Below are 18860 nucleotides of genomic sequence, written 5' to 3'. Positions count from 1 at the left end.
AAGCTGAACAAGAAAAATCAATTAATATAATATATTTTCACAATAGTATCCCTAAAGAGAAATGGTATAAAAATAACCTATATAATTGTTGAAAAATTTTAAATAAATTTCTAAAGAAATTGGTTACCTTCATATTTTAATAAGAATGTTACTTGGCCAGAGATAAAATGAAAAATATGAAGGCAAAATTATGTATGCACGTGTGATGAAAAAAATACAAAATAGTTTAAAGAAAAATTTGAGAAAGAGTAATACACTATTCTTGATAATCAATTCTCCCTAAATACATATTTTAGTCTAATGTTACCAAAAAAAAAAAAAAATTCTAAGGCAGTTTTCTTTGGAACTCAGCAAATGTTTTTAAGTTTATACAGTTTATATGAGCAAAATAAATAAATAAATAAATACATTTTGAAGTAGAAGAGTATAAAGTTTATTATGTTATATTTTATATAGCATATTACAAAATTCATTCAATAAATGAACATAGTACTGGTAAAGAAGCATCAGGGAGACAAACAGAACATGACAGAAAATATAAGAGTCCTCAGATCATACATCAGTTTAACAAATAGTAATTGTGACATTTCAAAAAATGCAAAGGTGAAGAAAACATTCACATATTTATATGTTTTTTATAAGAAAAATTACTTTCTAACTATGAAAAGAAATAAAATATACAGAAACCTATCAATAGATACATAAATATCTAAAATTCTGTATAAAAAAGACCGGAAAAATAAAAAAAACAAACCAATGATGGGGGAATGGTGCTATTTGCTTGATGTAAAAGAGTTTTCACCAAGTTTTTCATCAGAAAAAGAGCAATGCCTCCAAAGTTACACAGCTATAAAGCATGGAAAGGGCATTTTTAAAAGGAGAAGTACAAATGCCCCACAAATTCAGAAAAATAAATCCTTAATTAAAAATATGAAATAACATAAATATGAACCCATACTTAATATACCAAATTGGCAAAGTCATTTTAAAATTATGATTCCTATTTTCATCAATGAATCAAATATAAAGAACTGAACCCTTTGTCTAATTAAGAAAATAGTAAAGTAATAAAATCTTAGTAGAGTACAGTTTGAGAATATACATGAAAAACATGTATAATTTTCTGTCCTAGTTCTTTCACTCTTTTCAATTTATGCAAAGGACACTATGATTTCTGTACAATTAGCACAATATTGTTTAAGTGTCAAAGCAATCTAAATATCTTATAATAGAGAATTAATAAAGTAGATTATCTTACTTTTATATGATGGGATACTGTGTAACCATTATAAAAATTCTATTTAAAAGAATATTCAAAAAAATTAAAAATAGAGATTACAATATTTAAAGTGTTATTCCAATTTAAGAAATATCAAATATAAAATGTGCATTTATATGTAACTCTGGCCAAAATGTTAAAATAAAAAAAAATTTGCTTTATTCATATCTGTGTTTTCCAAAATTTTCTAGAGCATGTGTTGTTTTTACATCAGAGAAAAGTTTCAATTATAATTTTAACCCATATTCATTAGTCCAAACTTTTAAAAATTCTATGAAAATAGCATAGTTTGTATATTTTTGTATATATATAAATAAAGAATTAGTCAGCAAAGTTTGATTAATTATGTAAGATGATTAAACTTTTTACTTTACCACTTAAAAATATTACATGGCTACCCTTAAAGAGAAAATTCACAGCCTATCAGCTCAACCATACCTTTCAAACCTCATTTTTAATATTTCTTTTCTCATTTTAAATTATTCATTCTTAAAACCTATCAAATACTGGCCCCAACACCCTGATTTTTCTGCTTGAAATGCTGACATGAGTAGAAGCTGCACAGGAAAAATTAAAGAAAAGAATTAGAGTGGTGAGCAGATGGATGAAAGCCCAAGTGATATAACATCTAAGGAAGTTCCAGTGAAAATATACTTTCTAAAGTGAAGGCAAGCTTTTCTAATTTGAATTTCAAAAGCTACACCTTTGATGCGACCATAGGTAAAGAACAGGGGGTGGGAAGAGTCATTTTCAGAATGGCTGCTATATTAGCTCTTATGCAGAAAAGGAGAAGAAGCCTATAAAGAATCAGGAGGAACCATAAAAGTTGGAAGTAGTGAGGGAATGAGACACTTTAAAGGCTACCCTGTTTCTTCGCCTAAGCTCAAGTTTAGATGTCTCTCCCAAATTGCTGATCCAGAAAAATTCAACTCATTCAACAATGAACAATGAAAAAGAAAATAGGTATTGAACTGCCACAAGGACTCTACATAAAAACTGTAAAAATAGCAAGATCTGTCCATAGGTGAAAAACGTGTACCAGAAGTTTGCCAGAAAGCTGATAAAAAATGTAAAGTGAGGGAATAAATAAATAAAGCAAGAGGAAATAATATTCCAGACAATGGAAAAATACCAAGTAGAAATGCAAGAATAATACTGATATAGCTTGACAATAGAAAGAATAAAAACAAGCTTGCAGAAATCAGAAAAAAAAAAAAGTTAGAAAACAAAAATAAACACAAAAATAAAGAAGAATTTAGAAGGAATTCAAGGAAGTCAAGAAACTATGGAAAAGACAGCAAAGGGCAGAGGATAGCTGTGAGAAAAAATAAAAACAGAAAGAGAAAAGAGATTTAAAATAGTATACAGACAAAATGATAAATTTAATAAGCTGACAAGAAAGTTCTGTCATAACCAAAGTGAGTTTCAAAAGAAGAAAAGCAAACGAATAAACTTTTTAAAAAGTTGTGATTCAAGACAACTTTGATTAAATAAAAAATGATTTGAATCTACATATAGAAAAAAATATAACATTGTCTGAATGATTTGGGGAGAATTAACCCCAAGTGTCAATTTTATTTATAGCTTATTAAAGTTATTGGATTTTAAGGGTGAAGACAAAAATTTATGGTTCTAGGCCAAAAAAAATGAAGACAAAATAAAGGAAAAAACATCAGATTGACTTTAAATTTACCTATATAATACTCAAAGAAAGAGAAAGAAAGAATAATGTAAAATATTATGTTTGGATAAGCCGAACTATATAAATGTTACTGGTGTTGATCAAGCAAGAGTACAGCTAATATTTTTACCATGGATTCTTCATGAAACCTACTTGAGGGTAAACTTAAGTCAGCCAAGAAATGACTGAGGAAATTGTGACAAAAAGATATGCTGTGACTATTGAATGTATTTAATTATGGGATTCAGATTAAACAAATGTGGGAATATATTGAAAGAAAATGTTATATGGCAATGTAAAAATGAACAAATGGCAAAATGGGGAGAAGTAAAGTAATTTCACTGATCATCTATAATTTAAACCTGATAAGTCAAATAGAAGTAAAATCAGATCTAAGAATATAAAATAAACACCAAGAAAGTCAAAACTGACTAAATCATGGGGTAATAAAAGACTAGTTAGAAAGAAGAGAAAACCTGTTAAATCTATTATTGCTCATGGAAGGAAACAAATAGAAAAAAAAAAGAAAGATAAAATTTTAAATTAAAATCTTTATAAATATCAGAACAGGTATTAACTAAAAAATAACAGACAAAAACAAGCTCACGTTGAAAAACATTAAAAAGCTCTAGAAACAGAAAATATGACATTAAATGACATTTAATGAAGACCAGACATAGCTGACAAAACAATAAATGTCAAAAGGTTTAATTCATACATCAAAAGATAAAAACTATCATATTATACTACAAATAGGTTTTGTTAAAATAAGTGATTCAGAAACAAAAAGAATAAAAAGATAAACAAGAATAAATGAAAAATTCAAAAATAAAGCAATTTTGGATATAATCTTTATATCAAACAAGAAGAAATTCAGTTAAACAATGAAATGATTTGAATAAGGACATTTTAAAATGTTAATTAAGATAATTCACAATAAAGATAAAACATGAGTTTCTAGACATCACATTACAAGATAGGAGCATTCATAGAGCAGACAATACAGAAGCTACAGGAGAGGTAGAAATATCCTGTGTTAGAAGCATTTTAACGTCTCTGAGTCTATGACAGATCAAGTGGACAAAAATATCAATTAAAAAGGGAAATGTGGTAAATATTTAATGCTTTCCTCTGAAACAAAGATTATAACTTTTTAAGAAGTGTTCATAAAATACTGACTAAAACTAACTACAATAAAATCTTAATATTTCTAAAATGGATATATTGCTGACTGTATTTTCTGATTATAATCCAGTAAAACTAGGAATTAATAAGAAACTCAGAAAACCAAAGAAAGACTCAATTACCTGAAAAATTCAAATAAAATATGTCTCAAATTACTTTTAGGGTCAAACTGAATGGGTAGAATTTTTTGTTTTAAGAATAATGAAAATACTATATAGATATAATAGTATCTTCTGAATACTACTAGAATAGGGCATAAAGAAAAATTCATAGCTTTAGATTTCAGATTAATAAAAAAAATTAAATGAAAGCAAATAAATCAATAAGACCAAAAATGTTATAAAGAACATGAAAATAAACTGAAATAAAGCAGTAGTGTGCTATTAATAAAGATAAAAGCTAAAATTAACAATTAGAATACATAAAATAAGTTACATGTATATATAAAAAATCAATTTTGGTGGAGGAGAGGGATACCAATTAATTGAGAAAACGCAAGACAGTAGACAGTGGAGCTATGAAAAAAATAAGAGCAATGATGTTGAATATTCCTACAAAATATCACTACATTTCAAAAGTTCAAAATGAAAACAACGTTGTACTACGTTAATAGGTCAATTAGTATACAATTCATTATATTAACAAAGCTAAAGAGAGAGTCAAAGGATCATCTCCATAAACTAATGAATCATAAGAGAAAGTTCTATCAAGCAACAACCTATTTTTAAAAAATCATTCGCAACTCATGTCACAAGACGTTAGTTAATCTTCTCAGAATGAAAATATCTAAAAGTCAATAATGCAAAAATAACAACCCAAGAAAATGACCAAAAGATGTGAATAAATCATATAGAAAAGAAAAATGACTCTTAAAAGTTAAAAAGTAATAATAAGGAAAATACATATTAGAACTACATTGAGACACCATAGCTCACCTCTTAGACTGGCAAAAATTCAAGTTTAATTATGAACTTTACTGGTATTAACATGGATAAAGAATAGTTCTTATGTATTGTGGGAGTATAAGTCAAGGTACCCCTCTGGAAAACAAATGAATAATAGCTATAAAAGTTGTAAATACATATACCTTTTGACCTAGCAAATTCACTTCTAGAAATTTATTCATCAGAATTTGTACAAGTATGAAGTGAATGATGTATCATTGTAATCACTGCATCCTTTTTAGTAATAATCCAAGATTGAAAAGAATGTAAAATTCCTTCAATAGGAAGCTGGTTTCATAAATTATGGTAAATCTATATTATAAAATACCACTTGGGTTTCAAATTAAAAGTGAATGAAGAAAAATTCTATGTCCTGAAAGGAAATGATTATAAGAGACATGGAACCAGAAAATTACGATGAACAAAATGTGTATTATCTATTACACATATCAAATATCACTTGCTTATTTTTGTTTTTTTCTCTCAACTTCAATGTAATCTCAAGAGATCAGAAACTTGTTTCTCTGTGCTTATGGAAGAGTATTTGTAATGTGAGTGATGTAATGTATGATGAATTGTTGATAGGTGAAGCCCCAATTAGGGCAACTGAATCAGCATGGGAATAGTCAGAAGGGGGGTCTCTTAGCAAAAGAGAAAGGAAAGAGATAGTCAAAGCAATGCATACAGAGGCCCATAGCTGAGAAATGACAAGGCTCTTTGAGAGTTAATGACTTTCCCAAAGTAGACTACTCCATGTTGTACAATTGACAATTAGTCAATCATTTGAGATATAGCTGGTATGCACTGAAGAGGTGTTATCTAAAATGAATTTAACATTTTAAAAGCTATTAGTCTTTTAACTGTCTTTTAATTTGTCTCACAAACTGGAAACAAACTGTGAAAGCATAATTATTAGTTATAATTTTTAATGATTGGAATACAAGTCAGAACTTTCTCAAGTCTAATATAAATATGAGCTTATATAACATTCTGATAACCATCAATGGGGTAAACTGAGAGAAAAAAATTCATGACCCAAAGTTTTAAATTAGATGCTGAAGTTTATCATAATGGACATATATTTTGAAAAACATTAAGAATTAATTTAAAAGAGTTATAAAAAAATACTCGAGACTTTTCTGGTAGTGATTTATAAAATCCGCATACACGTAAACATTTTAAACTTGTATAGAAAAAAGGAAGAATATAATAATTCTAATAGAAATTCTAAATAAAAATATTTAGAACTTTTTTTATAAATTACATATTCACATATGGAAAGATGCATCTAACAAGACAGAATTTGAATTATGGCTGCATATGAAGTCCTGTCTCAGATGTAAAGAACATATCTCATTCTGACTGAAATAATCATTAACTTTATGAAATTTCATATAATGGCAATTAATTTAATACTTTATACAGACATCTATTTTCACTTTTAAAAGCCTCAAGGCAAACTTTACTTTAAAAGTTAATTTGCCAAATATTTCAACAGAGTAAACTTTGAGAGCAAAGTACATTCTAGAATTGGTCGATGTTTAGACTGATAGCTAAACAATAGATTTTGAATGGTCCATAGGTAAAAGTAGAGGAAATAGGAGAAAATAGGAAATTCAATCCTTCAGTTTAGGTAAAAATATTCATTTGGCGTTACTCTAAATTCAACTCGGGCCACTGAGTTTAATCCAAAGAGCCCATCAATGAATTTCTCACTGTTTAAAGTTGACATTCTATTTAAACTACACTAACATTTACTAGTAAAATCTGAATTTCCAGTTCTGTAAGACTTATTCCTGTTCATCCCAAAAGTTTTGCTTTAAGGGGAAATGTTTTGGATGGTTTCATTTATATGTTCAAAAATCTGTGATTACATTTCAGTAATCTTACATATTACCAACCTTCATCTCTACAAACAAACAAACAAACTAAAGAACAAAACAGAGAGAGGAGGAAGGAAAAACACCTACCTAGGAACTAAGAAAGGGTATTCTTGACGTAAGTAAATGAACAAATATTTAAGCATACATTTAGCATGTCTTTGTGCCTCTAAAGAACATGAGAAAGTTTAGGGGTATTAAAAGTTTATTGTTTGTTCTTTATCTAGTCACCAGTCATGAAATATCTAGCATTTGAAATCTGATCAGATTTTCAGTTGTATACATGAATAATCACAAAATATTGTTTGGCTCACTGAGCATTTTGCTTATCCCTTATCTGTCCTACTCCTCCAACACACATATAGACCATGTGGGACAATTCCCCGACCCCACCTCCTTTTCCACTCGTGTGTGGAATGTGTGTGTGTGTCTGTGTGTATGTGTGTTTATGCACACATGTGTGTGCGTATACTATATTGTTTGACCTTAAATGAATTCTACTAATTTTTTAAGTTAAGTTTACTGAATTTCTAGATGTGCACTTAATATTCAACTTCAGAATTGTTGTCAAGTGATTTTTACAGAATAAATTACTAAATCTGATTAGAAAACTGATATGCAGTTTGGGTTCTGCTCCTGCTACTTATGCCATTTTTAGTTACATGTTAATTGCCAATTTTCTCTGCCAATTAAAAAAAATCTATGGATTCAAGGACAACTATTGATATAATATTATTTGAAAAAAATGTTTTGGGTAGTAAAAACTTTGAAAATATAAATTAAAATTTGTTCTCATTACTTACATAATTTCCTAAACTTTATTCTTTTTCACAGTGAATTAAAAAATTTTATTGCTTCAGAGCCATTTGTTAAGTGGAGACCACCAAAGACAATAGCAAAACCCTTTTCAGCTTTGAGTTCCAAAATGAGGTTTTGCAACTTGCAGCAGAGACAGTAATCTTTAAAAGCCAAGGCTTCTGATTTGCAATAGATAAGACATTTTGGAATTCTAGTTGCCACATTTCTCATATAGCCCAGTACAAAGTTCATGCTGTAAAAGGCAAAGAGAAAAGAGAATAGAAGCAATAAACCTAACCTATTAATAATATAGTTTCCTTGTGCTAATGAAAAAGAAGCTTCAGAAATGAAAACAAACAAACAAACAAAAAAAACCATTAGATTTAGATTCCTAATACTGAATCCAGCTGCACTCACTTCCCCCAGTTAAGTTCTAGGGGATGTGAGTTGGGATGGTTGAGAGGTCAGTGGGAACTCCAGATACATTTGGAAGGACCCGATGATAAAAATCACTTGAGTCATGTTCGCTCATCCCTATGTGGCAATCCGAAGGGTTTGTATGGACTCCCTCTTTGCCAGAGTGGTGCCATAGTCTTCATAGAAAAATGTTAGCAGAATGGACCTGAGATTTCCATTAATATTACACTAACTCAAGAGACCCAAGAGTGTATCCTGAGATCCTGCCCCCTGGGAAGAAAGTAGATATGACTGAGAAACTCAGCATCTCCAATGGAGCTGGAAGGTTGAGATAAAGGGCAAGGGATCAGGATAGCTCCAGAGACATTTTGGAGCATGCAGCAGTAGGAAGCAGATGCCCAAGGAGATGTCAGGTACATTTTAATGGATTCCAGGAGAAGGTTGTGAGCCAGATGCCTCTCCCTTACCTATGTCTGAGTACTCTGTACATCACTCACCCCTGCAACCTTAGATGTCATCATAAGTGAAAAGGATAAGAAAAGAACTTTGTGCTGACAGTTTAAACTATGAATTTACTTAGAAAAATCACAGAAGTCACTAAGCTTACCTGGAAGTTTCAAGAAAGAATTTACTGCATCAGACAAATTGATAGATAAAAAATGAAGAAAATGAAAGTATTTTGCCCACCTAAGTTTATAGCCTGGTGACATTTACATATATAGCTTAAAAAAATTATCAAATTTCAGATGACAACTGGGATGAATAAAATTAAAAATATATTTATCAAAGTTCTGAAATGTTTTTGTATTAAATATCAGAATGAGAACCTATCTTGAGTAAATCTGAACACATACCTGAGCTATATCATGAGTAGACTATTTTATTTTTTATCTTTTGGAAGAAAAAAACAATGCTGCAGTATATTAAATATATTAAAGAGAATTATTTCTTCCATAGTTACATATCAAAACTAATAGATTAGCTCTTTTACACAGAATGCTTTCTGTAGAAACATATTCAAAATTTATCCTTGGCATTTTTCTTTTTAAATCAGGAGAAAATACAGTGGTTGTGATACAAAATGGTGACATGTTCCTTTCCCCTACCCTCATTTCTTTTTAAAGGGATCAAAATAAAAATTTGGAGACTATTTTAATATATTGTTCTTACTTAGCAATTTTTCTTTCATTTTTTGTGTATTCATTAAAGGACTAGGTATTTGTCATTTCTATTTGTGGAGTGATATTAAAACTTCAAGAATATGAGCTGTGATGACTACTGGGTTTATCTGACAGAAACATCAAAGGCCTAGTATCATAGGAAAAAATAATAGCTTCTACTTGAATGTACCGATGATATGTTCATAACCCAACTATGAAAGAAACAAGTGACTCCATGGAAAGAAGAATCCGTTCTTAGAGAAAAACAAACAAACTTGGAAGTGATTTTATAATGGAGGTCAAAGCACCATTTTTTTATGCTTTATTTACTGAATTGATAAAAGTACTTTAACTTTACATCTGAAAAAGTACAAATATGATATTATAATTGTTTCCACATTGTTTACCACATTATTTGGTGATGATATGCTTCTTTTGCATTTATTCACTAAAGAAATTATTTTTTTTGCTATCCCACAGCTTAATACAAAGGACACTGAGAGACCACTCCCTGGACCAGCCCCAATGGATATTCTAATTGTTTGCCATCGATCATCTTCCACTATCACATCTATATCACCTGAATGGAAGTTATATAATTTCAAAGAATGTTTAAGAGTGTTCTAGCTAATCAAATTATTGATTCTCATGCCGGTAGGGAATCCTATTCAAAAGATATGATTGAGCAAATCTTTTGCATAGGGGACTGCTATGGAAAAAAGGATGGAAACTAAAACACATTTCCTGGGAAATGGGTATGATAGTTTCATGTCATTTCACTTAATCTTTGCAACACTCTGAGATAGGTATTATTTCCAGCACTTTAGATTGAGAAAAATAAGACTTCCAGAAATGAATGATCATCCAAAGGAACATAGCTAGTTAAACCCACATCCTGCTGAGTAAGTAAGCAGGAACACTGCCACAAAACAGGAAGCTGTGGCTTAGATGGCACTATAAAGGAAGTTAAAAGAATGTGTTTTAAAGCCAATGTTTTAACAAGCCAATAAGTGAATAGAATCCCTGGAAGCTTAGTAGAAGAACAGAAGTTAAAAGTAAACCTGTGTAAAGTAAGATAGTTTAATAGAAGTGAGAAGAAAGTTAGAGCAGCTGAAAATTGTTATTAGTGACTCTTTTTCTGTTTTTTATATTCCTAATTAAACTACCTTCCTTTTTGAGGCTTATTATTATTTCTTCAAAAATAGCTAATGAGACACTTTGCTAGAAACTAGAGATGCAGTACAAAAGTAAGCTAAAAAGATATGGTCCCTGCCCACAAGGTGTGGCTGGGGGTAGGAAATAAACAAATATTAATTCAACGAAAGGGTGGTCAGTTCTCCCCCATCTCTGCCTCCTAGTGTTCATGACTTTGAGTTACCCCTTTCCTTCCATACTTCATCAAAAAGCAATAATTCAGGGGGCATAGTGAGGTGGAAAAAATAGAAGGAAAATGGATACCTGTTTTATATCAAACAATAGCAACGAAGACAGAGTTGCTGGCATGTTTCATTAGGAGTAAGACAGTGAGTGTATTGAAACTCTGAAAGAAATAAAACTAGAGACTCGGGAAGATGAGAAGTTTTAGTTTCATCAATATGAATATCGAATTTATTAAAAGAAGGAAAGTAGACTTAGAGAAACAGAAGAAAACAGCAGCTCTTTATAGAGATTAGTTACACCATAATTCCCCAACAACTAGTAGTAAATGAGGTCATAGTACCAGAGCAGGAAGTCTAATATCTAGAGGTGACAGTGATGTCAATGAATTCAGTTATCAAAGCAATTACTTGAAAAAAGTATTCATCAAGACAACTCAACAAATCATAAATACAAACTCTCTTACAGTTTCTGCCATGTAGCCATTAAAAAAATGGGACGAGATATTCCATGTTGTATGTGCTTCAAAGTCCTGGAGCTAGTAGTGGTTAATTGCTTCAAACTGTCAATGATTTTTCATATGGTATTTTTCTTCCTTTGCATTGTATTCTTACATAAAGTATTAATAATTACTATGTTCTTTTAATCATTAGTGCTATCTATCTTCAATCTAAATGAAATTCTAAATGTTATTTCTTCCGGAAATAATTGCAACTTTTCAAAACTAACTGTTCTACACTTTCACTTGATAAAAAGAAATTTAATAATTTAAATGAGGCATTATAATAAGAGAATGACATTTTAATCTTATTAAAATTTATTTTTGCTCATAACCCTTGTAAAGTAAAAAAGTCTTTAGATCTCTTCTTTAATATCTGATGTTTTTCAGGTTATTTAGATATTTTCATGAAAAACAACATCAATGATATATTTTTAATATAAGAACCATGCTAATATAACTAGATTAAAAATTTAAAGAAAAAAAACAGATTTCTATTTACTAAAATAATACATTAGAGAGATAAAGTATGCTCCCCATATTATCTTCCAATTGATAGAAAGACATTTAGCACATGTCTTGTAAAAATAGTCAAATAAATTTAATTTAGGAATATATAGTTTTTTCTGATTAAGTTCTTGCAGTTGTTTTTATAATTTTGAGAGCAATGAGAACAAATGTTAATTAAACTTTTGTTATGAGTCATTATTTTAAGCAATGGCTTAATCTTGAAAATAATCCCATGAAGTATATACTATTATTATCCTCATTGCATAGATAGGGACAATGAGGTTCCAGGAACCTTTGTAAATAGCTCAAGATAACACAATCATTAGTCCTTGAAGACCAAATGCAGAATGATCAAGGATATAGACAAACAAATGCAAAATCACCTGCTGCAGATATTTTTTAAAAAAGAAATTCTATAAAAGCAATACTCCTCAGGTTCCTTAAACATACCACTTAGGATTCTGAGCTGGCAGATAACAGCCACATTCTTTATATATGCAATGCTTTCTTTCTCCTTTAAAAACTGTTCTTTTGATTTTCTCCATTCTTTTATAATTTCTATACTCAGTTCCTCTTTTTCAAAATGCACGAACCTAGACATCTAATTTAAGGAATTTAGGTAAGCAGATTACTCATATATTATAATTTGAAATCTTTACAAATGGATAAGGGGCTATATAAAGTCAAATAAATTACTTTTTCAGAAATTATTCATTCAAACTCAAAATACATCACAAAGAACTTAGGGAAACATTAAATTCATTTTAAGATCCCACCACTTGGAACACAGGAAAGGTAAAACTAAGTATAATGAAAATGTAATCTAAATAAAATCTTGGCAGGAATTCTAAAAAAAAAAAAAAATTCTACAGCTAATGAAGTAAAAGCCATTAAATTAGTTTATAAGTAGCTATTATCACAACAAGCTCATAAATCATTCCTACAAACTGAATATGAACAATAACAATTAAGATGCAATCTCATTGTACTTGGACTGAAAATTTGAACCTTTTGCCATCAAAAATTAAAAATTGAGCAGGGAGTTAATTTACTTAGAATGAAGATATTAACAGAATTTTGAGAGAAGGTGTTGGAAAAGATCCAATAAATAATAAAAAGTAAAGATTTTAATATGCTTTATGTTCTTTGAACATCATAAATTTCCTAAAAGGAGTTTCAAATAAGTATAATCAAATGGAAAGCATCACTTATTATAAAGGCATCTTGAGGCATGATATTCAGATTCAGTAAGAGAAAGTCACTAGGGATCCACTTAGATGATTTTGGATGCTAAGAATTAGGAAATGAAATATCCAAACTCTCCTTGATCTCCTTAACAAGCCTTTTGTGGCAGAAGCTCCAGTATAAATCCCTAAATATTTTATGCACTGAATTAATTTAAATTATTCTGCAAACCCTTTACCTCTCCTCACCCCATATCTCACTAAAACTAAACAAAAAAACTTATCCCAGTTTTCTTAGCCTATGTTAAATATGCAGTTCATCATCGGAGCAAAATCCAACATATAAAGAAATGAGATCACAGTCTTTTCTAAGGTACATTTGCATAAAAGAGTGCTTTCATAATGTCCTTTAATTTGAATATTTATCACCAGATATTTAATAATTTAAGTCTGTGCTTAGAAATATGTACCTGATTAGAAGTAAACTTTGTTTTTCCTTTTTCTTTTCCTCTTCCTCTTCTCTTTTCTTTTTGTTCTCTTTCCTTATGCTCTCTCTCTCTTTCTTAAGGTCACAACTTAGAACTAAATACAATTGTCTTACCATTTATGTAGCTTCAAAAATGTGTTCAATCAAACTGTTATTGCATTGCAAAAACATGGGACATTCGGGGTACAGCATAATTGTTCATTTATAAACAAAATCTGTAATAGACATTGGGGATAACGTTGATTGTCATCTTACATCCTAATGTCCTCTATAACCTAACCTCAAGTAAAAGTATATTACTTATGATACTCATCAAATAATCATTTTTAATAGAATCAAAAGTTCCATAAAGGTTGTTTTATTCAGATAGTAAGGAGAAAGGTATTAATTCAATTAGCTTTTATATATTTTTCTTAATATTTTCATAATAAAATTTTGGCAGCCAAATTTTAAGAAATATGTGCATAGTACTTTCTCATACTTGAGAAAAGAAAAAAGAAGAGAAAATTATAATAAAGTTTGTTACAAATCTCCTGCGTTATTGCGTTTGATTGTATCTATTACAAAAAGGTAGAGCGGAAGAGAATCACCAAAGTCATCGATATGGTCAATGACATACAGATTTTCATCAGGTTGGTTTTAGATTGTTATTCCTATGCCTCATTTTCATCACCTGAGAATCAAAGAGTTTAAAATATGGAAGGGAACCTTAGAGATGTCCCAGGCATAGCTGTTTTTTTCTCCCTTTGAGCAAATCAAGACCTGGTAAGGTGAAGAGACATAAATTTTGCTCCACATGAACAATCGATCAATGGCTCGCTCTTGTCTTTAAGATACGATCAGAATTCCTTGCTTGGAACTCAAAGACTTGTGTGCTGGCCCCTGACTGAAATGCACGTAAAGCTGTCTTGCATAGAACACCCACCATTGGCTGTTGCCTTTTAGTCTAAGAGGATGATTTATCCAGTCAGCTCAACTATCTCCTCAGCAGAAGATTCTCTAACCTCTCTCTTTCTTTTGGCTACTCCTACTGAATGGTACATTCCAGGCAATGAGATTTCATTTAGGTCTGTAACCCCAATGCTTTGCATACTGCTTCTGCTTATAGTATATGCTCGAGAAGTTTTTCTTTGGTTGATAAATGAAAAAAAAAAACTGTATGACATTTGATTAATGATTTAGCATCCTTTTGCCCAAACATCGTTAATCTTTGCCTTCCCCCTGATTCTTGCCCTCTATCCAAATATGTGTCTTTCTGATTCAGTTTTCTGTTAACTCTGTCCTTCTCATTTGCATTATCATATTTTAGATAGTGAGCAACTCATTTCTTTATGATTGCAAACAATTCTTAACTAATATTCATGTTTCTATTCTTGACCTCTTTTACAGTGATGCAACCTATCTTTTATAATAGATCCAGAATCCTACAACTTCTTATCACCTCCTCTGCTACGTCTCTGCTTTGAATTGTCACTTATTACCTACTTCATGTAATGGTTCTCCAGCAGTCTTTCAACATCCACCCTTACCCTCTTACAATCCATTCCCAACGAAGCCACCAGAGTGAACATTTTAAAAGTTGCTATGTCATGTCAATGTTATGGCAAAACGGCCAATGGTTGTCAAGTCTTTATTGCCTTATAATAAACTGCATTTTATGGACCTCTTTTTCTCTCTAATTTCATCTACTAATCTCCAGCTTGCTCAATTTATTCCAGCCATGGGAGCCTTCTTGCTGTTCCTCAAACACAATCCTGTCTTGAAGCCCTTGATAAAATAGTCCCTCTGTTTGAAACTCTCTTCACCAGATAACTGTTTGGTGATCCCTCCCTCCTTCGCCTCTTCATCCACATCTTATTTTCCCAACATGGGCTTTCTTGAATCCCTTTTTAATACTGCACCTTGCTAAGGATCTCACATAGAGTATTCCTATATCTCTTTTTTCCTGTCTTACTTTTCCAATTGTTTACAGGACCTATCAACTTCAAATATATTTAATTTGCTCTTTGTTAGGTGTACGGTCTATCTTCCCTTCCTGGATGTAAGCTCTATGAGGACAGGGATCTTTGCTGTCTATCTGAATACCTTAAAAATTGCCTAGATTATAGCAGATGCTCAATAAATATATATATTTTTAATGAGTGCAAATGTCATACAGATGCTTTTGCAGTTGTTCCTTCAGGATTGGAAGTCAAAATTCTTCCACAATGTTCACTGAAAATATTAACTTACTTTCACAAACAATTATAGACATTTTTGTTCTTTACTTTTGGTTGTTTGAAGTTTTATGCATCTATCATCAGTAAAAATGTTTCGTCCAGCCTCCACTGACAGTCTTTACTAACCAATCAATCCAATTTGGATGACCAAATGAGAAAAAAGGTTGGGCTTGACTTTATTAAAACTCTGCCCACGAGGAAGTAAGATCGATTTGGTAGGATTTGGATATGGTTGCAGCGGATACATAGGTCTCAGTAAATTTTTTAGGTCTTTTCTCACAGCAGAACATAATTGTTGCTTAAGTACCACACAGAGTGAGAAGAAAGGCTTGGGAAACAGAAACACAGTTGCTACAGTTGCTACAGTTGCTACAGTTCAAGTCGATATTAGAATCCAAAAATAACTGTAGTTCAGGCAAAGTGAAGTTAGTGAACAGGAATAAGCAGCAAAGAAAGCAGTAGATATAAATTATAACAAGAGGCCCCCAAGAAACCCAACTGAAAAAGAGACAAAGAGTAAGGGGAATCTAAATCCAGGCAGTTGGTGACCAGCACATTTGTAGGAAAAATAAATGCATGACTAAGTGACAGAAGCAGATTCAAAGGTGCTAATGACAAATAAAAATCTTGAAAACTGACAAAAGAAGTTGCTTCAACATGTAAATGGTACATTTATCCCTTGATGCCAGCAATCAGTCCCCAAGTATGACTATTGTAAGACTTGACATGGCCATGATATTAGGATTACAGGTAGAATACTATCAACTCAAACTTAGTAAAGACGTTCAATTCTGATTTAAAAGCAAAAACAAAAACAAACAAACAAAAAACATGCATCTGTTTACAGTCTCTCTGCTCTGTTCTAAGTAAAATGATTTAACAATACCCTGAAAAATAGTTTGAGAAGGTATCACAAAGTTATTCCTTTTCTCCTCTCATTTGCTAACTCATCTTTAAATATTGCTAAGATACAGTGCTTCTGTTGGTTCTGTTACATATTCAATTACATCTTCAAATCTTACTCAACATGAGGCTGGTTCAAATATGTCCAGAGTGCTAACAATGTGATAACCATAGTTATTAAGCACTTCCTGACATCATGACTTTTAGTTATCGAAAACTGTTTCCTGACAATCCAGAATAATATATTGTATTTAAAAGAGCTAAGTCAGTATTTCCTTGTTGTGAAAGCTTTATTAAATAAAGTCTCTGAACATTTTCTGCATATACTTATTGAAATATATTATTTTGAAATATTGATTCAGAATCCTATGAGGTTATATTGATATTAAAAGCCCCAAAACATAGAGAATATGTCTGAATTTAAGACTTTAGAAGAAATTTTTGCAATGTTAATTAAAATACTCATGAAGGAATTTTTTTTTTTTTGAGTTGTCTGCAGCTAGTTTTCATGGCTATATTTGGTCTTTGTAGAAACATATGGAAATACATATTTAATTTGACAGTATTTTACAAATCATACCCCCTTCAGAATAACTTGGAAAATAGAAATGCTTCCATATGCTAGAAGATGGTTTTTCTATTATGCTGGGAGTAAAGAAAGAGCTATATATTCAACAACAAAATTAAAATATATATATATTTTCTAGAGTTTCCTGGACTATGGAAGTAAAGAAAGATTAAAAAAAAAAAAAGAAGAAAAAAAAGAATACAATGGCCCTGTACTCAATTTAGAATTAATTTATAATCAATTTTTAATTTTTTTCTTAAAAAAAAAAGTCAAATGGCCATTTTCTGCTTAAGTTGTCATGGCTTGTGCCAAATCGTCCGTGGCCTTGACCAAAGATGATTAGAGCAGGATTTGATATGGGGACCAACGAAAGCTATCTATACATGAACTGGTCATGATGAAGACAGAATTCAGTTCTAGAGAAAAGGGAAACTTTCATTCAATCAAATCTTCTTCTCTGGAGTAGAGTAAAAACAAGTGAACAAAGGCAAAAATGGATCAGAGTTGTTCAGACCTCGGTTCTGTGCAATGTATTACCAGTGTTCTTGTGGTGTGTGAAGTTAACCTTCCAGTCTGGAAGCCCCAGGACCCAGCGAATCTGTGTGTGATGAGCCCCACACAACATGTGTCATTGTACCAAGGCTGTTTTGGCAATCATAAAGAGCTGGATGAACACGTGTATTTTCTCAAGAAGAACAATAAAAGTTTAGCAATTACTCCTCATAGTTAATATTTAAAAAATGCAGATTTCAAAGGTCACTTTAGAGATAAAATTTGAAACAATTAAACAAGAGCTGAAGCTCTTTGACAAATTATACTATTTGTGGCTGAAAGATTCATTGACCTCATATACCTTTAGAGACACTAGATGGAAATTCTAGAAAACAAATTTTAAGATTTCAAAAGATTTCAATATTCCCAAATTAATGATTATGTTATCATTATTTAAGAGTAATGATTTTCAAGCAACAATGGCTTTAATTCATCTTTTTATACTGATAATTACTATTTCAGCTTTCTTTTAAGAGCCTGTATAACTTTTTAAAAAATCAGATTATTTACTGAACTTAGTTTTAACTGTGATCATTCCTCAGTATATAAATGTTATTTTTATGATCACAGCTTAAATTCACCACATGTGAAGATTATCTGGAAAATTTTGCATAGAAAAATTGTAAGGCAAAGAAGGTGAGGGATTCTTTTAGAATTATTGACCTAAAGTGGTTTTTAAATGAAAACAGGTGTAGGTTATATACAATTATTCCATAAATGAGTTTTCTTTAATCAGTCTGTCTTCTTTTGGATCCCTTACAAGTGAAGATTTGGAGACTAGGAGTTATGGCATGTATAACCCACTCCATGAGCATGGTTTTGGAACTAAGTGTGAGCCTAAAGCAAATTCGATTTTACTACTGTTTATAATTTTTTAAATATTGTAGAAAAGAGATGAAGAACAATTTTATGATAAGAAGCAGACATTTCAATGTTAAGTCAATAACTCAGATTCCATAAAATTTTTACTGAGTAATTTAAAAAGGAAAAGATCACTTGCTATATCCCTTTAAGAAACATCATTTAAGTAATGCTTTCTTCTTCTTTATATTTCCTTAAATTTATGAAATTAATCAAGTGAAATCTTTCTCATAGGCAACATTTTCAGCTTTCAGAGTAACAGAGTAAATTTATTCACTTTGTTAACATAGCATTTCATTTTTCGAAGGATATATATTCCTAAGTTTCCCCACCACCTTGCTCAAGATTTTCGAAGC

The 18860-nt window shown here is 30.8% G+C and overlaps 1 protein-coding gene across 4 annotated transcripts in view; it reads right to left on the bottom strand.

Annotated features, from left to right (window-relative positions):
- KYNU (kynureninase) overlaps positions 1-18860 on the bottom strand; it is a 109389-nt gene that overhangs the window by 13158 nt on the left and 77371 nt on the right. The gene's annotated exons all lie outside the window — the stretch shown is intronic.

Source organism: Pteropus medius, unplaced genomic scaffold (genome assembly GCF_902729225.1).
Source record: "Pteropus medius unplaced genomic scaffold, Ma_sr-lr_union100, whole genome shotgun sequence".
NCBI lineage: Eukaryota > Metazoa > Chordata > Mammalia > Chiroptera > Pteropodidae > Pteropus > Pteropus medius.
This window is presented reverse-complemented; position numbering and strand designations above follow the sequence as displayed.